General features: G+C 36.5%; 2 pseudogenes; one reads left to right on the top strand and one right to left on the bottom strand.

Annotated features, from left to right (window-relative positions):
- The first annotated feature begins 1,749 nt into the window (after positions 1-1,749).
- LOC148589864 (L-type lectin-domain containing receptor kinase VII.1-like) lies at positions 1,750-18,028 on the top strand (annotated as a pseudogene).
- A 1,612-nt stretch (positions 18,029-19,640) lies between these two features.
- LOC148589863 (L-type lectin-domain containing receptor kinase VII.1 pseudogene) lies at positions 19,641-21,134 on the bottom strand (annotated as a pseudogene).
- Between the last annotated feature and the right edge of the window lie 1,269 nt (positions 21,135-22,403).

Raw genomic sequence — 22,403 nt, 5'->3', positions numbered from 1 at the left:
CCATGTGGGTGGCCTAAATTATAAATCTCTCCATGCAGTATAAAAAAAATTAATAGTAATTCAAAGGTTATCGGGTAGGCCAAAATAATAATTTAGTTCGTGCAGTCAAATTCCGTCAAACACTTGACAAACTCCATTAGTGTGCCATGTCAGCACTAATAAAATGATGACACGTGTTACCCTTAATAAAATATATATATATTAAAAAGATAAATATATAAAACTTAACAACTATTTAAAAAAAAAAAGAGGGGTGGTGGCCAATAAAAAAAAAATCAGAAATCAAAATTTAAAAACCAAATAAAAAATTAAAACAAAAAATATAAATATATAAAAAAAAATTAAAAAAAAAACTTATAAATTAATTTTATTTTAAAAAAAATGTCAGAATAATTTTATGACATAAATTATTCTGTCATATCTTGGAGAATGCATGCAAGTTGGATTGGCTAAAAACAATCTGGAGATTCTGGATTGTATTTTGGAGACAAATTAAACCATTCAATTCTGTAGCCCTTCTTTGACTCTTCTAAACTCGGTCTCATTCTCTTCTCAATGCCATTTTTGTTAGGAAATTAATTCTATTTCGCAAGACCCATGAGATGTGAAAAATAAGAAGAATGTAGAATAATAAAGATAAACAATTACACATAACACAAAAATTTAAATGGTTCGACTTAACAAGTCAAGATCCACTGGCAGAGACGACCCGGAAAAAATCCATTATCAAAAGATGAAATACAAAAATAGTAGAGAGAAAATCACTCAGATCTCAAAGTTCCAATACACCCAAATTTCACTATCACACAAGAGAGATTATTTTCAAAATAAAATACAAAAGACATATATACAAACTCTTCTTTTGCTAGAAGAGATGGCAGCTGATCTCTATTTTTTTCGCTCACTCTACAGTATATTTTCTTTTAATCACTTATTTTTTGCTCCCCAAAAACCACCAAAAAAAAAAAAAACATACCCTTGCTGCCCTTGCACACATTTTCTCAGATTCTCTCTTTTTCTCGGCCCTTAAGTGCTCACATATATTCACGTTTCGGCGCATCCTCTCTTTTATGTTTCACTGGTGCTTGAGTTTTGCACTTGTGTGCGGCTTGCTACCACCACACTGCTTTTAAGCACACAAAACAAGAGAACCAAAGCATGCTTTTATAAGCATATAGGTCGGTTGCAATAGGTACGGTCCCTAAGGAATCCAATTTGGACGACAAAGTCCAATACAAGTCAACACAGGAATACAAACCCAAGTTGTAGTCGTAGAAGAGCCTCCAACATAGGGAAAAGTAAAGGTACACGCTGGGCCCACCATATTCATGGGTGGCAAGTCACACCTAATCATTTTTTCTCCATTCACTGCAGTTGATAAATCTGCTATGAAAATGTTGATAGATGACGACCCGGCAACCTGTCTTGTGACCAAAGAAATTAAGGGGGTGTTTGGCAAATGAGATGGCCTAAACGCTGTAATTGATGTAAATTGATGTAAAAAAAAGTATGAATGTTTGGTATAAAAAAAATAAAAAAGTGAAAAAGTTTTGTTTTGTAGTGATTTTTTTATTTGAATAATAACAAAAAATAAATGATTTAATATTAAAAGTAAAAAAGTTAGAATGTTTTGATGTTGATTTTTTCGGAAAATAGTGATGAACAGTGTTTGGGCCAACCCCATCCCCATCACCAAACAAAGCCCAAATGCAATGAGTATCTACAAGGTGACCCAGAAAGTTCAATAACTCCTCATCCAATCCAACACCATCTGCTCATCTCTCTTTCCATTTTTCTAGCTATCATCCCCCATGGAGGAGCGTAAACACCAACAGCCTCTCCTACTATGCTTTCTCCTGCCCGTTTTCCCCTTCTTCCAATCCATATCGGCTGTTGATTTCGTCTTCAATGGCTTCAACTCCTCCGATATGTTACTCTATGGCCTGGCCGACGTTGAATCTCGTATTCTAACGATCACTAACAGAACATATTACTCAATCGGCCGGGCAATTTACCCAGAAAAGATCCCCGCTAAAAACCCAAACTCTTCTTATGTGTATCCTTTCTCAACTTCTTTCATCTTCTCTATGGTTTCTTACAAGAATAATCCTCCTGCTAGGCATGGCATAGCTTTCATGTTTGTGCCCGCTAAGGGCATCCAAGGCGCGCACCCAGCTAATTATCTAGGCCTTCTCAACTTCACCAACAATGGGAATCCCAATAACCATGTCTTCGGTGTCGAGTTTGATGTGTTTAAGAACGTAGAATTCGTTGACATAAGCGCCAACCATGTTGGAATCGAAATGAACTCCCTCATATCAAATGCATCACACGATGCCGGGTACTGGCCCGACAACCAAAGAAGCGACAACAGCAGCAACGCTGATGATGTGAAGTCATTCAAGGAATTGAAGCTCAACAGTGGTGAAAATTACCAAGTTTGGATTGATTATTCAGATTCTTTGATTAATGTTACTGTGGCTCTGGCAGGCATGAAAAGACCTCTGAAGCCTTTGTTGAATGCTTCTATTGACCTTTATGAGGTTTTTGAGGATGAAATGTATGTTGGCTTTACTAGTGCTACCGGACAGTTAGTTGAAAGCCACAGGATTTTGGCTTGGAGCTTTAGTAATTCCAACTTTTCGTTAAGCCAAGAGTTGGTTACCACAGGTTTGCCATCTTTTGTTCTTCAAAAGGAGTCAATATTTCGATCAAAAGGGTTTATTGCAGGAATCACAGTGGGAGTTTTCTTCGTTGTCTGTCTTTGTGCTCTGTTTGCTCTGTTTTGGATCAAGAGGCAGCGAAGGAGAGCTAGGGAGAGAGAGGAAATGGAAGAATGGGAATTGGAGTATTGGCCACACAGAATGACTTATATAGAAATTGAGGCGGCCACAAGAGATTTCTCAGAAGAAAATGTGATTGGAACCGGAGGGAATCGGAAGGTCTATAAGGGTGTTTTAGCAGGAGGGGCAGAGATTGCAGTGAAATGCATTTCGCATGAAAATGATGGGATGAGAGAATTTCTGGCTGAAATTTCAAGCCTTGGAAGATTGAAGCATAGAAGTTTGGTGGGGTTGAGAGGGTGGTGCAAGAGAGACAAGGGCAACTTCTTGTTGGTTTATGAGTATATGGAAAATGGGAGTTTGGACAAGTGGGTGTTTGAATGTGATGACAGGAAGATGTTGAGCTGTGAACACAGGGTAAGGATTTTGAAAGATGTAGCTTTTGCAGTCTTGTACTTACATGAGGGGTGGGAAGCCAAAGTCCTTCACAGGGACATTAAGGCCAGCAATGTGTTACTTGACAAGGATATGAATGGAAGGCTAGGAGATTTCGGATTAGCCCGAATGCACGACCATGGACAAGTGCCTAACACGACAAGGTTGGTCGGGACCGTTGGATATTTGGCGCCAGAAGTGATTAGAAGCGGACGGGCATCGGCTTAAACCGATGTGTTTGGATTTGGTGTCTTGATTTTAGAAGTCATGTGTGGGAGGAGGCCTATAGAGGTAGGGAAGCCAGCTTTGGTAGATTGGGCATGGCAATTGATGGTACAAGGGCAATTATTGAATGCTCTTGATGAGAGATTGAAGGCTAGAGGCGAGTTTGATGAGGAAGAAGTGGGCAGGGTGCTTCACTTGGGCTTGTTGTGTGCTTACCCTGACCCAAGTTCCCGGCCAACAATGAGACAAGTAGTGAAAGTGTTGGAGGGGAACAATGAGGTTGAAAGTGAGGATATCGATGTATACTTGCTCCGAAAAATGAAACCCATGGGTAGGTGGTCTGAGATTCCACGAGATTTTGGGCCTTCATCACACCCAACATTTGAAGATGTTAGTAATTGGACCTCAATATACCCACAGTGGAGTTGGTCCATATAAAACCAAGAATTGTTTCTCTTGGAATTAGTAGCTTCCATAACCAAGAGTTGTGTTTTTTGGTTGTTTATAAATTACCCTTAGGATGTAAGTTAAAACTACAGATTTATTCATTCATTTGAAAATTAAAATTTATGAATCTCTCTCAATTCTCTCTTATATATTCTCCATCAAAGAGCATTTAGGTTGTGGGCATATGTGTTTTGTTCTTGTAATAAAACACCTACGTGAGAGGCATCACTATACATTGTAGACCACTTACCAAAGATCCTAATTTGTTAGTTCTAGAAGAAAGGTACACACATAGAACTCTATATTTTTTATGTTTATGTTTTACTCAACATTGGTATCAAAGCCAAGTTGAGTGTTTCTCATTGTATGTATGCATGTGTAAATGTTTTTCTATACATGAGAAATTGCAATGAAATCAAGTTTTTGATTCATATACCATTTTCGTTAATATATGGCCTTTATTGGCAAATTTTGAAAATGAATGAATTAGACCACCAAATTTATACATGTTGTAGAGAACATTTGATATGTGCCAAATATTGCATATTTGGACTCCTTAATTTACTTGTGTTAATCCTTTAGCTGTGTTATTATCTGATGTTCTGTGTTAGTTTTGTGTTTTTAGTATTTTGTAGGTGTTGAAGAAAAACTACTTTTTGGAAGAAAACTTACTTTGAGAAGACCTAGATGATGTGGTTAAATTTAACCAAATCCAAGAAATGGTTACATAGGATTAAGGATAAGATTGGATAAAATTTCGAATTGGATTCAAATTCAGATTCTGCACGTCTCAATATTTTGACCATAACTTTTTGTTCACATATTCGATTGAGGTGATTCAAGCGACATTGGAAAACTAACTCAAAATACTACAATTCCTTGTCAAATAGGAGTTTCCTAATTCGGACTTTTACTATTCAAAAATTGTCCCGCAATAAAAGGGTACAAACCTGGACGAATTTGATCCGATTTCAACTTATAAAACCCTAAGTTTTAGGTCTATAAATAGGGAATTATCAAATTAGTTGAGGGAGGCTACGAATTTCAAGATTGCAGAGGAGAAAGAAGAGAGTTTAAGGTTTTCCTAGCTTTTGAATCTCAACTTTATGATTATTATTTATAAGTACTCAATTTTACATTATGAATTCAATCAATTTAGTTTTGTCTTTCAATAACATGAGAGGCTAAACCTTCAACTAAGGTTCAAGATGAAGCCACACTTATGATTAGCAACTTTGTTTCATGTATGTAATATTTCCCAATTTAATGGTTTAATTGCTCTATTGTTTTACTTCTAATCAATTGGATTGAATAACTCTTGGATATCTTTTGTGATTCAAGGATACACTTGATGATTTAAGATTATTCAATACAATTGATTGCTTAGTTTTCTATGTTAAAAATTAGATTTTCCCTGTGATTTATTCTCTGGATACAATTGATGTTTTGATAAAGATTGGATATTTTCTTGTGATTTACGGATACAGTTAATGATTTGATCAAATATTGGATTTCTTTTGTGATTTGGGTTATGAATGGATACATGGGATCTTTTGATTCATTCTTTGAAGCAATAGTAAAACAAACTTAAGATTTATATGTGAGAACTTTGGGGAATATTATAGATCATGAAATTATGTTATGAATTTGTGAGTGCGGATTCCGAAACCTTAGTGCTTCGTCATAAGATTTTAATCACTTTAAATTGCTCACGCTTTTGCTTTTTCATTCAAACAAAAAAAATCTCTCAAAAATTTGGAACTAGATTAGGGTTTAATTAATTTAGATTTAAAATTGCTTTCAAGAATACAATTCCCTGTGGGTTCGACCTTGCACTTGCAATCTATTAACTACAATTGATTCGTGCACTTGCGAATTAAATAAATTTGCACAACAACATTCATATGAACATGCCCACAAAATTTGGTGATGATTGGACATGTATGTTGAGAGATATAACATTCTTAGTTGAAGAACATGAAACTTTGTTTCTATTGTTCTGATAATTGTTTATCATCAAATGCATTAATTTTACATATGGTTAGATTATACTTGTCATAAGGTGTAACGCCCCAAGTTCTAGAGGTAGAGCGATTGAGAGAAATTGTAACATATTCATATTTAAACAAAATAAAAATAAAAATTTTCCTAATATAAGATCATAACGTCACCAGAGTACTATAATTTTTCGTTTATAAAATCACAAACACATAATGTGTTAGTATTCAATAATCTCATAAACAATAAAATTACACCGTCTAGTCTATAGAATGGAGTCCCAGACACTTTTACTGCTACTGCTCCTGCTAGTCCATAAAGCAGCGATAGGATCTTTAACAACTAAGAGGCCCACTGGTACCCATGTCTTCAATTATTACGATATACATATAGAGCAATCTGAAAAAGATGTATAGGGAGAAGGGGTGAGTTCGACAACTCAGTAAGTAGCCACAAAACCAAGATGCTATAAAATATGCAATGCAGAAGTTATGTTATAATATCAATTATGCACAATTAATAAAATAAATGACAATTAATTCAAGAATATTAGGTGACTTATGAGATGTACAAGCACTTCCTTTTTCTTTCTTTCAAAACTGCTGTTTTACCCTTTTGACCCGACGCCACAATTTTTACCGTGAGCAGCGCACGTTGGCTTGTCCTGAAGGACCTATATGCTCAGCCTGTCGTCACAGGGGAGAGCTACCAGGTTGGGAACTTCCCTAGGTGAAGGCCACCTGGCCGGTAGCACACACCTTCTCGTAACCGTCCTTCGGTGTGCTTGCCCTGCTACCCTATGCGGTACCGATCATCACTATAATCGTGTCTCGGGTTAAACATTTAAAACCATGAATGCACATATAACATTTCATATGATCTGTAAGCTCATCTGTAACTGTATGCTATGCCATGAAAGTAACTGTATACTGTGCTATAAATGCACATACAACATTTCATATAATCTGTAAACTCATTTGTGCCACGAACTTTGAGAACTCTTTTCATTCATAATTGCAGTCATGTATAAATCATGAAATATGGTAACTGTATCAAACTTCTTAAACAATGACATATGAATAAATAAAACTTGTCATTAAAATATGGAAGAAAGTGCAATTGAAAATCATATAAGTGGATTCTTTATAAAATCCCCAACATTTTTCAAAAGATTTATAATAAAAATTTGTTGGGGTTTTTGGTGTTGTGTCCCCTTACCTGGCATTGCATGCCCTTATTTTGAATCCGCATCCAACTCACAATTCCTTGAAGAGTTCTCAAATTTTTTATTTCTTCATCCTCTTCTCTTTTTTTTCTTTTTTTCTTCTCTCTTCTCTCTTTTCTTTCTTTTCTTCTCTTTTCCCTTCTCTCTCTCTTTTCTCCTCTCTTTCCTTTCTTTTCCTTCTTCCGGATCTCACGCTCACTTGAGCTGTGAGCAATTGAGAGGATTTGCTCTCCTTAAATACCCACGTGGGACATTTTCCCTTGAGAACTTTCTACATGTTTGTTCCACATGCAGCGAATTCCTTCTAAACCACAAAACAAGTGTCCACCAAGTGTCCCACATACATTCAATTTCCTCTAACCACAAGACAAGTGTCCAGGAATGTATTAAGAAGATGACACCTTAGAACCCCAGGTGTTCACCGAGAAGGCAAGGGCAACATGCTATATAACACCTGTACCTTTAGGTGTCAACCAAGCAACTTCTCATGCAAAGCCACGTGTAATTTTGACCTTGGTAACTTGTCAAGCTTTAAAATCCTCATGCATTTACATTAAAAAGTGATCATAAAAATATACAATTAATCCTTAATGAACCTAAACCTTTTGACTAACACATACCAAAAAAACGTGGCTTACAGGCATCATTAACCCATCCAATTAATTTCCCAAATCGCAGGTACTTCAACTACTCCGCAGCTTGACCTATTAAACTTGGAAAAATCATAACTCTTTCAATTTAACTCCAAATGACACAAACTTTGGCTTGAAATTTTCCTCATTCAAAGATGCACAACATATCCAAAAATCATAGTAACCCATAACTGTTTGGTACCTCAAAAGTCCCACGAAATTCGGTGCCTCTGTTTGACTGAAATTCCTGTTTTGACACTTGCATCTTCTAAAAATCATAACTCCTTCTACAAGCATCCAAAAATCATGAAACCACTTTTAAAATCTTCCTTTCTCATCATTCTATAATATCTTAAAACAGTTTTATTTAAGGTCACTCATAGAAATTTTGGTGTCCAAAACAATGTGACTTTTCTTTCAATAACCACTAAAATTATAACTAGCAATTTACCTAACTCCATATAAATCTTAATAAAATTACAAATCCTCCTTATCCTTGATATTAAGATCACATTTATTCTAGGTATAAATTTCGGGGTATTACATAAGGTTTAGGAGAAAATCCACTTTACCCCCTTGAAGTTTCAGGGGTTTTTCAATTTGAACTCCAAAGTTTAAAAATTGGCAATGTACCACCCTAATGTTTCAAAAATTTTCAATTTAAACATTCCGTTACTAATTTCTGTTAAATTAGACGGAAATTAAAAATAAAAAGCTTGAGGGTAATTACGTAATTTCATAGATTTATGTCCAATTTGACGGAAATTAGTAACGGAAGGTTTAAATTGAAAATCTTTAAAACATTAGGGGGGTACATTGCCAATTTTTAAACTTTGAGGTTTAAATTGAAAAACTCCTGAAACTTTAGAGGGGTAAAGTGAATTTTTTCCTAAGGTATAATTTGACATCTGGAATGCGAAAAACGGACCTATAATGAGGGAGATATGAAGGATTTAAGTTTCAAGGCGAATTTGAAAATAGGGCAACATTTGAGTTTTCAGAGGTTGAAGAAGGTCTGGTCAAATATGTAAATAACCGTTTATAGATTTGGATCGTTGTACTCTTTCATGAAGCGGCTCTAGCTTAATGGTTGAGTGATGCTCTTCACGAGTAAGGTGGCCCTGTTTCGATTCTCCACTCTCGCGGTTTTGGTAATATTCATGGGTTTGAACTAGGGGTGTCAACCCGGTCCGGTTTCCCGGTTTTTGGCCAAAACCGGAACCGGAACCGGGGTACCCCGGTTCTCAATTTTGAGAAACCGGAACCGGAACCGGGACCCCGGTTAACCGGGGTTCCGGTTACCGGCCGGTTCCGGTATTACCCGGTCCGGTAACCGGTTTTTTTAAAAAATTGATTTTTGGGCTTATTTTAGGCATTGGGCCTAAAATAAGCCAAATTTTTTTTTCATAGGTTGGCCTATTTTTTAAAAAATTTATTAGTTTATTTGTCTAAATTAAAAAGGCTTTGTTGTGATTGTTCCAAATAATTAAAAAATAAACCTTAAAAAGTCCAAAAATCCTAAAAAATCATTGTTTTTGCCTATTTGGGCCTTAGAAATAAAAATTTAATTTTTTAAAATACCCTAAACCTAAACCTAAGTGTAAAAAATATTAATATATATAATATATATATTAATATATAAATATATAAATATTATTAAATAAAATGGAAACCCGGTTCCGGTATTCCCGGTAAAAACCGGGTACCAAAAACCGGTACCGGAACCGGGGTACCCGGTTTTTAGATTTTTCAAACCGGAACCGGAACCGGGACCCCGGTTTCCCGGTTTCCGGTTTTCCGGTTTCCCGGTTTTCCGGTTCCGGTTCCGGTTCCCCGGTAATTTTTGACACCCCTAGTTTGAACCCATGCCGTGTGGATAGAGTGGTCAACACCTTAACCGATAGGCTACTAGGATCCTTTAGAAATGAATTACCCTTTGTTATTTATAATACAATAATATATGTATAAAATGAATGAAAATTCATTTGTTGAAGAGATTGCATGTTAAATATTTTTTTTTGTACGGTATGTTTAAATATTGGCATGCATGTAAAATTGTTTGGGGTAGTAGTAATTTTTATGGATTTATTTTTATATAAGAATTGTATATCTAAATCCATAATTATTTCTTTGGAGAAATGAAATGCATGCTTACTCTTTTAAAATTTGTTGAGATAATTTTTAGAGCATGTGTAGCACCTAATATGATGGCATTGAATTTATTCTTGGCATGATATTATTTATGTTTGTTGCCTAGAATTAGTTTAAATAGTGGGAGTTAGGTTGAGTTGAATTTATTTCTCCTCCCTTATGTATTTTTGCGCAAAAATCAAATTAAACATGATAAAGGGTACTTGTGGCGCGAGAGATGATTAAGAGCTTAGCGAATTTTCAATCTCGCGACTTGTGCATAAATTATTTTATTTAATTTGGAGTAACGCGGCAAAATTTTGTAAATGTGTGTACATATTAATAATATTTCTCTCGTTTTAAATGTACTGAAAATGGCCTCTAAGAGTATTATTGCTAATTTAAATAAAGGAGAGAAATTGGATGGGGATAATTACGACATTTGGCATCAAAATATCCGATATATCTTGAACAAACAAGAGGTCTTGAAGACCATAACCCAATCCATGACTGATTCTCAACGAGGGGACACTCCTCAACATCAACGCGATCTTGATGCCTATGAGAGTTGGATCAAGAAAGATCGCTCTGCGCACTTCACATTGTTAAGCAGCATGAGCAATGATCTTATAGGCGAATTTGAAGAGTGTCAGACTGCCCATGACATGTCGAAAGCCCTCAAGTTGAGATATGGAGGCACTTCGGCTACTAGGCTGCACGGATTAACAATGAAGTTTGACTCATACTCAATGCGCTATAACCATACAATGAAGCAGCATTTAAGAGTGATGTCTTTTATGATTCGCAAGCTTAAAGTCGCTGGAAACAATCTCACAGATGAATAGCAGGTCCAAGCTATCATTCGTTCTCTTCCAAAATCTTGAGAAATTATGAGTCAAAACATGACGCACAACGAAAATATTAAAACATTTGAGGATGTAGCGCGTCATCTTAAGCTAGAGGCTGAGTGCCTAGAGGCTGCTAAACCTGAAGCATTTGTTAATATAGCTAAATCAAGTTCGCGTAGGGCATTGAGGCCCAAGCGCTGGAACCAAAGAAAAGATCTCATGCAAGGAATGACTCGAAGACCAGCGCTTAAGAAGAGGCTAAATCCACCAAACATAGGAGAGGTAAGTGTGGTGGGAAGAAAGACAAATCTAAGTTGAACTGCTTCAATTGTGGCAAGGACGGACACTTCGCTAGTGAATGCACTGAGCCGAAGAAGGTACTCCCTAATTTCATGTCTCGTGGTATTTATGTTACTAGTCATGTTATGGTTGTTGATTCTTCTTCTGAATGGATTGTAGATTCAGCAGCAACCGAACATGTAGCGAGAGAACGTACAAGGTACTTAGAGTATCGTCACGTACCAGTTGGGAGCCGAATATTATACATGGGGAACGGATCTAGTGTGGATGTAATAGGCATTGGTACTTACAAACTGGATTTACGATGAGGGCGCACTTTGTTACTCCATGATGATTTGTATGCTCCTGAAGTTCGCCGAAACCTGCTATCAGTTAATCGGTTGCTTAGATTAGGGTTTGAGATTGATTTCAAGAATATGGGTGAAAAAGATAATTTTAGATACACATTACCATGGTTGTGGCTTTGTTTCTAATGGTTTTATGGTTTTGGACATCAATAATTTATATTATGATAATACAATTGCTTTTTTGACTTCTAGTGATAATGTTTATAATGATTCTATATTATGGCATGCTAGATTAGGCCATATAGGGCAAGATAGAATGAAAAGATTGGCTAGAGAAGGTCTTATAGACCCACTCGCTAAAACGTCATTGCCCACATGTGAACATTGTCTTATGGGAAAGTCAAAAAAGAAAACCATTTGAAAAAGCCACTAGGGCATCTTTCCCATTGCAATTAATTCACTCAGACATTTGTGGCCCAATGAATATGAGGGCAAGGCATGGTGGTTCCTACTTTATCACATTTATTGATGATTACACGCGATATGGTCATGTCTACTTAATCTCCCATAAGTTTGAAGCTTTGAATTGCTTTAGGCATTATATGATTTTGGTTGAGAACCAGTTAGACAAGAGCATCAAAGTTCTAGAACTAACCGTGGACGCGAGTATCTATCTAAGCAATTTAAAGTGCTATGTGAAGGAAAAGAAATCAAAAGGCAGCTAACGATGCCTTGTACGCCACAACAAAATGGTGTGGCGGAAAGGAGAAATCAAACTCTACAAGAAATGATTAGGTCAATGATGGAACAAGCAAACCAACCAATATCCTATTAGGGAGATGTACTTATGACTGCAGCCTACATTCTTAATTGAGTGCCCTCAAAATCAGTAACTTCCACACCGTACGAGTTATGGACCGGTGAAAAGCCCAATTTGGATAATCTACGACCATGGGGTTTGACGGGTTTTGTTCATGATACTTCCCATAAACATGGGAAGTTAGGCCCTAGAGAAAAGAAGTGTATTTTTATAAGATACTCAGAACATTCTAAGGGCTACGTGTTGATAGGCGAACAACCAGATGGAAGAGTGACTGAAATAGGGTCACGAAATGTCTATTTCATTGAGAATGAATACCCTAGCAAGGGTAAGGTTAATAAATATTTGGAACTTTATGAATCAGGGGATCAGGAGGGAGATGCTCCAAGTAGCCTAGTAGAGAATGAGGAAGAAATTTCCCAATCTCCTAGGAGCAGTGGAAGTGACTTGCCGCCTAGTGGGAGCACACCACTAGAAGAGGGTTCACAAGAACCTCAATTGCATAGAAGTGAACGTGGAAAAATCCCTTGACGACACTTTGAGATTGAAGGTGATGTTTTCATGGTTGCTCCGCAAGATGATGATGAGCCTAGGTCATACCATGAGACTATCTCATCTCCAGCTTGTAATGAGTGGATAAAAGCAATGAATGAAGAAATAGAGTCAAAGAGGACTAACCAGGTCTGGGATTTGGTAAACCTTCCGCCAGGACGCAATGCCATCGGAAACAAATGGGTCTTAAAGATCAAGCGTAAGGCGGATGGTTCAATTAAAAGGTATAAGGCACGCCTTGTAGCGAAGGGTTACACCCAAAAAGAGGGTGTTGACTACGAGGAAACCTTCTCTCCAGTAGTAAGGTTTGCCTCCATTCGCACGATCCTTGCCATTGTCGCACGTTTGGATTTAGAATTATTCCAAATGGATGTTAAAACTGCTTTTCTCAATGGAGAACTAGATGAGGAAATATATTTGGATCAACCTTTGGTTTTGTAGCTAAAGGAAAAGAGCGCAAAGTTTGCAAGCTCAAACGATCCATTTATTGTTTTAAACAATCATCTAAGCAATGGTATATGAGATTTCATCAAACCATTATTTCTAATGGATTTAAGATGATTGAAGAAGATCATTGTGTGTATGTGAAACGATCCAAAGGAATTTTTGTAATCCTTTCTTTGTATGTTGATGACATTTTATTGGCAGGAAATGATAAAAACATGATTGTCGCCACTAAAAGATGGTTGTCCTCTACTCTCGAAATAAAGGACATGGGTGAAGCAGACTATATTCTTGGAGTTAAATTTTGTAGGGATCGTTCAAAGAAATTTTTGAGTTTGTCTCAACAAACTTACATCAAAAGGATTCTTGAACGCTTGCAAATGCATAACTACAAACCCATTAACACTCCTGCTTTTAGGGGGGAACCCTTAAATCTAGAAATGAGTCCTAAAACTCAAGAAGAAAAGGAAAAGATGTCTCGAGTTCCATATTCTAGTGTTGTGGGTAGTCTGATGTACGCTATGATGTGTACTCGACCAAATATATGTTATGCTGTTGGGTTAGTTAGCATATTCCAATCAAATCCAGAACTAGCTCACTGGAAAATAGTGAAGAGAATACTCAGATACCTCATGGGAGCGATGGATTATGCACTTTGCTATCAAGGCGAAGATTTGCGTTTAGTTGGTTACAGTGATGCTGATTGGGGTAGTGACCCAGACGAGTGCAAATGCACGACAAGATATGCATTTTTGCTCAATAATGGAGCGATTACTTGGAGTAGCAAAAAGCAACCTTGTATAGCTTTATCTACTATGGAGGCAGAGTATATAGCATGCTCAGCAGCAATACAAGAGGCAGTTTGGTTGAGGCGATTCTTACATCATTTGAATGTGGTCACAACAATTATGATCCTGTGACAATACATTGTGATAGTATGTGTAGCGCCCCGAAATTTTCAAAGTTATTTAAACAGATTATTTTGATGATGATGTTATTTTGATATCCATTTTAGCCTATGATTTTAATTCTGGGGAAATTTATGATATTACAGAGAGTGGTAATTAGAGAATGGTAATTGGTGAAATAATAGGATAATAAATGGTAAGAAAAATTGTAGATGGATAAATGTAGATATAATAGTGTTGGTAGATGGAATAGTAAAATGGAAGGTAGAATAGTAAGGGAAGGTAGAATAGTCAATGGTAGGTATAATAGTACTAGTAGAATGGAGATTTATATATGGGTAGTAGTAGGTGAAGATTTATAGATGGATACTAGTAGGTGAAGAGTTATAGATAAGTACTAGTAGATGGAGATTTATAGATGGATACTAGTAGGTGGAGATTTATAGATAAGTACTAGTAGATGGAGATTCATAGATGGATACTAGTAGATGGAGATTTATAGATAAGTACTAGTAGATGGAGATTTATAGATGGATACTAGTAGATGGAGATTTATAGATAAGTACTAGTAGATGGAGATTTATAGATGAAGATTAGTGGATGAAGGTTTGTAGATGAAGATTGGTAGATGGAGATGGTTTCCTATAAATAGAGTCCTCACCCTTCACAAATTTCACTACTCCTCTCCCTTCTCTTCCACATATTCTTCCTTCTTCCGTTTTCTACTCGGTCTTTCTTCTTTCTGAAAGTGTTTACACGAAACAGAGAGAGAAAGAGCGAGACAAAGCGTTGCAAGAAAGAAAGAACACGAGAGAGAACGGACTTGAGAAATTAGTTTGAAAGATATACTAGTAGTGTTAGTCAGATTGGAGCAACTAGATCCTTCAGACCACTTTTAGCTTCAGTCTAGAGGTAAGTAAATTCATTACCCCTTCTAAAATTACTTCATGTCATGCTATTTATTCATTCTTGTATCAAACTGTAAATGATTATTTTATTTACCTGTCATGGAGATATGTTGCATGCATGAAGGATTTCTAAAAGAATTATTTAGAAAGTTTATATTTCTTTAAATGCTTTCTAAGTACACAAGTTTATATTTGGAAAAGTTTCCATTTTTTAGAAAAGAAAGTTGAGAAATAATGATGATTATAAGAAAGAAGAATGATGATAAACCCTCCTACATGTTGCCCTAAGATGCATCAAAAGAAGTACAAAGAAAAGTACAAGAAATGAGTTAAATGTTTATGAAATGAGGGCACATGTATGGAGGAGAGTATTTTTGGCCCCAAGATAAGATGAGATGAGTTCGGTACCAATACTCGGATGGAGGCAAAACCACTGAAGGAGGCTATGCCAAAAGGTGGTATTCCATCAACATGACCGTTGAGTGCACCAAGAAAATAGTTAATTGACGGTCGGGCATGGCTGAGGCCACAGTTCAGTGCCATGGTCACAAGGACCCGCAACCCTCGTACACAGGGGTAATAGTGTATATGGGCCCTAATATGAGAAAATGATAATATAATTTCAACGATGATTTACTATGATGATTTTCAATGATGATTTATAGCGATGCATTATGATGATGATTTATGAAGATGATTTATGACGATGATCTAGTAATAGATGTAATAGTACGTATATGCTACGGAAGATGCAACCGTACATACATGTATTATTATTATGGCTGGATGTATATTTATTTGTAAAAACATTTATCAAAACTGAGAACAACGAACAAAACTATTTATGGTTGTGGATTTTACTTGCTGGGCCCCCTTTGGGCTCATTCAGTTTTATTTCTTGTTTTCAGGTAGAAAGGACGCTGGTATAGAAGGCCGGAATTGGGGCAGGAATAATTATTAACTTTCAAAGTCTTTTCATATCAATTATTGTAATAATATGATTTTCCGCAACTAAAGTTTAATGTTTTCTAATTTCGCTTGTAATAAAATCTTTTGAATGATGTTTTATATATTTATCGTATCCTTTAAAATCAAGCACTCTGATAGACCTTATAGATCTTTGCAAGAACTTTTGTTGTAAAAGAAGAAAAGTGGCAAACTCAACCTTAACGGGCTGGGGATGTTACAGTATGGCAGCACTTGCCTATGCTAAGGATCCCAAATATCATGCACGAACCAAACACATAGACATCAAATATCACTACATACGAGATATGATCACCAAGAAAAAAGTGGTGCTTAAACATATTTCTATGAGTCAAATGATAGTTGATCCGCTAACAAAGCCTATAGTTCGAGATGCTCATATGGCTCATGTTAAGAGTTTAGGACTGTGTAGGTTATGATTATTTTTTTTCTGACCATGTACATTGGATGTATTTTACTTGCAATATTATTTTTATATATGTGATGAATTTTCATTTTTTGTGTGACATTAAAGGATTATATTGTTTTTACTAGTACACACATATAATCCATGTTTAGTATTGGCGAAGAAAGTATGTCAACAGGTTTAGATCGGCTTTCTCACATGAGCAATCGCCTCTAATGCTGTGGTAGCAAGGTAGAGATGAGACATTGTGTCATTTGGCACTTTGATAGCGAACAAGTTAAGATAAGGTTGCTTTAGCTGGTGCTAAGGTGAGACACATTTATAGATATGTCGCCTTAGTTGGTGCTAAGATGAGGTCTATGACGAGTATTGTTTTTAGGACCGTGCATGGATATCCCACAATCCATTTAGCCTGTGACAAGCCAGATGTGGGACCTTAATTTGGCACCTGAGGTGGCGAGCAAATAAAGGACTCAGGTTAGACGCTTGGGTAACGACTAGACTAAGATTTGTACGGTGTTTTTGAGCTTAGACATACACTTTTTTGGAAAGAGAACTCTATCGTAACATGTATTTCATACTACATGTGCTCGTTCGACCAACAATAGAGGTGAGTGAATCGATCCCTTCTTCCTCATCGTGTAAGTCTTATGGGTCATTATTAAGACCCCAATTATGCCCTATGTGACCTTTGACTATGTTGTGAAGCAAAGGATTCAACATTTGCTACTTTAGCATGTTGTCTATGGCCACGAATGATGCGGCCTAAAGAGACATGACTGGAAAAGCGGTTGAACCTAAGCCAAGTGACATAAGGACGAGGGAAGATTATTTGGTAACACATTCATGTTTTGTATTTACAGTCGACGGGTTATGTCGCTTCTGAATGTTGCGCCATAATCGTGAATACATTACAATCAGTGGGGGTTTAACATACTTATGAAAAATTAAATTCATGAGGGATCCGAGATGTTTAATCCAATGTGACCGAATGAGTCTAAGACATAACGAGACCTTGTTTTTGTTTTTAGGGATGTTGTTATGCTAGTCTCTAACAAAACTTAGTGTAGTGCTCCAGATCTTTCTACAGGTGTGCTCGATGGTCGCACGACCTATTTGCAAGTATGAATGATGTCAGAGATTGATAAGAGAGACGTATCAATATGAAAGATGTATGGTTAACCCATGCTCACTGTGTGTAAGTGGGAGATGTTAGTAATTGGACCTCAATATACCCACAGTGGAGTTGGTCATATACAACCAAGAGTTGTATCTCTTGGAATTAGTAACTTCCATCACCAAGAATTGTGTCCTTTGGTTGTTTATAAATAACCCACGGGATGGAAGTTAAAACTACAGACTTATTCATTCATTTCAGAATCATAGATTCTAAATCTCTCTCAATTCTCTCTTATATATTCTCCATCAAAGAGCATTTGGGCTGTGGGCATATGTGTTTTGTTCTTGTAATAAAACACTACCATTGAGTTCTTTCAAATTTGTACGTGAGAGGCATCACTATACATTGTAGAACACTTACCAAAGATCCTTATTTGTGAGTTCTAGAAGAAAGGTACACACATAGAACTCTATATTTTTTATGTTTGTGTTTTAGTCAACAGAAGATATTCGGCAGTCCCACTCTTCATCCATGTCTTTCTCTTGGTCCAATACTATGGCAAAGGGGAGGTGAAGTTGGATCATGAATGGAGAATTGAGGGTCATTTTTTCTATCAACTCAGAAGCAAAGGAGATTTGCTCAAACATACTTGAGGATTGTCTTCCAAACGTTGGCAAATAGTTTAAAACCTTTTGGATTTACTATACTCAGGCGAAGAAAAATATTCAGTTGGTAAATATTGTGAGAATAGTTTTGGTTAGCTTACCCAAATAGTCAAAACCTTTCCATTCATTTATATAGAGGAGTTTGTTTTATACTTTGTAATGTTAATTGTACAGTTTGAATTTACTTATAAGAATATATATACTATTATGAGTGTTGTATCCCATAATTGATAAAGTACAAAAAAGTAGTAAATATATTTAAGGTGGACCCAAGAAAATTGTTGCCAAATTATCACAGTAAATTCGCAATTTCTTTGATACTGAATCCACAACTTGACGCTTTTGATAAAATTCTTAAACCATTTTGCCTATGAAGTCGCTTCAAAGCATGCTATGAACTCTATATGAGGAAGCTAATACACATTAACACAGGTTAGTAGTAGATATTCTAGCACCATTGCAATTTCGCTGCAAAAGTTTCCTTTTTCATTGTGATGATTTATGGATGGAGACCCAAATTTGTTTTTGTATTTCATTGACAAACAATGGAAAATTATAAATTATTCTTATTGATTTCTTCATAAATGGCTTAACTTTGAGCCTCCTTGCTCAAAAGGATAAAACTACCAATTACAAGTAAAATAAGAAGAACATGTTCCAGACCTGACAGATTTGATGAACATAGTAATGCTAAATACTTAACTTTAGTCTCACTCCCATACAATTTGATTAATGTAATAGTGTCCCCATCTAATGAACAACATGTTCTTCATGGCTGCAAATGAGTCTTTTTTGAGCAAATAAGAATTTTTTTGGTACATGCTTGATATAGTTACCTTGGAGCAGGTTTGGTCCTCTATGTATATCTTGCATATGTTCTAATTAGTCTAGAATGAAATTAGCATATAAAACCCTTTCTTCCCCATTATAACATGTAAACTGCAATATGTTGCCTTCTGCTTTGACAATTGAGCTTCTCTGTTTTTTTTTTTTAGTTGGGTTCTTAAGCTACTATACATTTGCTATTTTAAGGGAAGGAAAGATAAAAGAGTTACTGAACATCGTCATTGTTCCAAATTCATAAGAAGATGGTACTTGGGTACGTTGTTTCTAGCACAAGTTACAAGAAGGCTGAGAAAACAGAGGAAATGAGTGATGTGGATTTTTCAATCCTTGATGTTGTGGATGATATTTGAATATGGACAATTAACCATAACAAAAAGAATACATAGAGTGAGGAAAGTGGCTTCATTTTGGCTGTTTCTTCTGTGTGTTTGTATGTACAGGTAGTATTTGTATTGATCCATATGTATGCATGCATGAATGAATCGATGGGTTTGCGATTTTTTTCTATTTTATTGAACTGAATTCAAAATTGTGAATATTGAGGAGAAAAAAAAAAGTTGAGATTATGTTTGGGTTGTTTGAAGAATATAAAATTTTGAATAAAGTTGAAAATTTTGAGTTGTGTTGAGTTAAGTATTAGTGGTGTCAAATCAATTAAAAAAAGAGAAAAAAGTTTAGAAGAATTGAGAAGAATTGTCTTCCCAAACAAACCCTACATCTTTCAAAATCCTTATCCTGTGTTCACAGCTCAACATCTTCCTGTCATCACATTGAAACACCCATTTGTCCAAACTCCCATTTTCCATATACTCATAAACCAAAAAGAACTTGCCCTTGACTCTCTTGCACCACCCTCTCAACCCCACCAAACTTCTATGCTTCAATCTTCCAAGGCTTGAAATTTCAGCCAAAAACTCTCTCACCCCATCATTTTCATGCGAAATGCATTTCACTGCAATCTCTGCCCCTCCTGCTAAAACACCCTTATAGACCTTCCCATTCCCTCCGGTTCCGATCACATTTTCTTCTGAGAAATCTCTTGTGGCCGCCTCAATTTCTATATAAGTCATTCTGTGTGGCCAATACTCCAATTCCCATTCTTCCATTTCCTCTCTCTCCCTAACTCCGCTTCGCTTCCTCTTGATCAAAAACAGAGCAAACAGGGCACAAAGACCGACACCAAAGAAACCCCCCACTGTGATTCCTGCAATAAACCCTTTGGATCGAAATATTGAACCCTTTGGAAGAATAAACGACGGCAAACCTGTGGTGACCAAGTTTTCGCTTAACGAAAAGTTAGAATTACTAAAGCTCCAAGCCAAAATCTTCAGGCTTTCAACTAACTCTCCGGTAGCACTAGTAAAGCCAACATACATTTCATCCTCAAAAACCTCAGAAAGGTCAATAGAAGCATTCAACAAAGGCTTCCGAGGTCTTTTCATGCCTGCCAGAGCCACAGTAACATTAATCAAAGAATCTGAATAATCAATCCAAACTTGGTAATTTTCACCACTGTTGAGCTTCAATTCCTTGAATGACTTCTCATCATCAGTGTTGCTGCTGTTGTCGCTTCTTTGGCTGTCGGGCCAGTACCCGGCATCGTGTGATGCATTTGATATGAGGGAGTTCATGTCGATTCCAACATGGTTGGCGCTTATGTCATCGAATTCTACGTTCTTAAACACATCAAACTCGACACCGAAGACATGGTTATTGGGATTCCCATTGTTGGTGAAGTTGAGAAGGCCTAGATAATTAGCTGGGTCTGCGCCTTCGATGCCCTTAACGGGCACAAACATGAAAGCTATGCCATGCCTAGCAGGAGGATTATTCTTGTAAGAAACCATCGAGAAGATGAAAGAAGTTGAGAAAGGATACACATAAGAAGAGTTTGGGTTTTTAGCGGGGATTTTTTCTGGGTAAATTGCCCGGCCGATTGAGTAATATGTTCTGTTAGTGAGCGTTAGAATACGGGATTCAACGTCGGCCAGGCCATAGAGTAACATATCGGAGGAGTTGAAGCCATTGAAGACGAAATCAACAGCCGATATGGATTGGAAGAAGAGGAAAACGGGGAGCAGAAAGCATAGTAGGAGAGGCTGTTGGTGTTTATGCTCCTCCATGGGGGATGATAGCTAGAAAAATGGAAAGAGAGATGAGCAGATGGTGTTGGATTGGATGAGGAGTTATTGAACTTTCTTGGTCACCTTGTAGATATTCATTGCATTTGATTTCTTTTGTGATTTGTGTGACAAGACAGGTTGCCGGGTCGTTATCTGTTATGTGTGACTTGCCATCCATCAATATGGTGGGCCCAACAACGTTATTCCTTCTCCAATTAGGAGAGGTTTCTTGCTTCAGTCGACTTCTCCTACTCGCACTCAATATTGGATTCCTTGTCATTCTTGGACTTAATTGCCTTGAGAGGCTTATGACCGATTTAGTCACACTATAAAAGAGTGTCTTGTTTATTGAGGAGGGGCAAGCCGAATAGCTTCATAAGAGTGTGCCAAACCTAAATATATGTGAGCACCAAAGGGAGGAGAAAAATAGAGAATTTGAGAGATGGAGGTACAAGGGCTGTAAGGTGTTTTCTTCTTGGTGCTTTTTGGAGGAGTCAAAAATAAGTTATTAAAAGAAAATGTGCTACAGAGTAAGAGAAAAAAATAGAGATCCGTCGTCATCTGTTCTAGCAAAAAAAGAATTTGTACGTCTATCTTCTGTATTCTATTTTGAGAATATTCTCTCTTGTGTGATAGTAAGATTTAGGTGTATTGAAGCTTTGGGATCCGAGTGATTTTTTTTCTACTATTTTTGTACTCCATCTTTTGATAGTGAATTTTTTTCGAGTCGTCTCTGCCAGTGGATGTAGGCTTGTTAAGTTGAACCACTTAAATCTTTGTGTCGTGTGTGATTACTTATCTTTGTTATTTCACTTTTTTTTTTTTTTTTAATTTTTTCGCATCTCACGGGTCTTGAAAAATATGATTAATTTCCTAACAAAAATGGCATTGAGAAGAGAATGTGCTCGAGTTTAGAAGAGTCAAAGAAGGGCTACAGAATTGCATGGCACGCTAATGTCATCATTTTATTGGTGCTAACATGGCACGCTAATGGAGTTTGTCAAGTGTTTGACGGAATTTGACTGCACGAACTAAATTGTTATTTTGGCCAACCCGATAACCTTTGAATTACTATTAATTTTTTTATACGGCTTGGAGAGATTTGTAATTTAGGCCAACCATATGGACTGATTTTGCATTTATTCATTTTTTTTAGTTTAATTTTTTATTTGTTTTTTAGTTTTTAATATTGATATTTTTTATTTGAGGTTTTTCTTTCTTCATTTAATGAGATTTAATGTCTAAAAAAAAAATATTTTATCTGATTTAACAAGATTCCCTAATGACGGGGGTTGGGGGGTTGGTTAGTAATTG

The sequence above is a fragment of the Corylus avellana genome, chromosome 1 (assembly GCF_965113065.1).
Source record: "Corylus avellana chromosome 1, dhCorAvel1.hap1.2, whole genome shotgun sequence".
In the NCBI taxonomy this organism is placed as follows: domain Eukaryota; kingdom Viridiplantae; phylum Streptophyta; class Magnoliopsida; order Fagales; family Betulaceae; genus Corylus; species Corylus avellana.
Note: the sequence above shows the minus strand (reverse complement) of the source record. Positions and strands in the feature narration are given on the sequence as shown.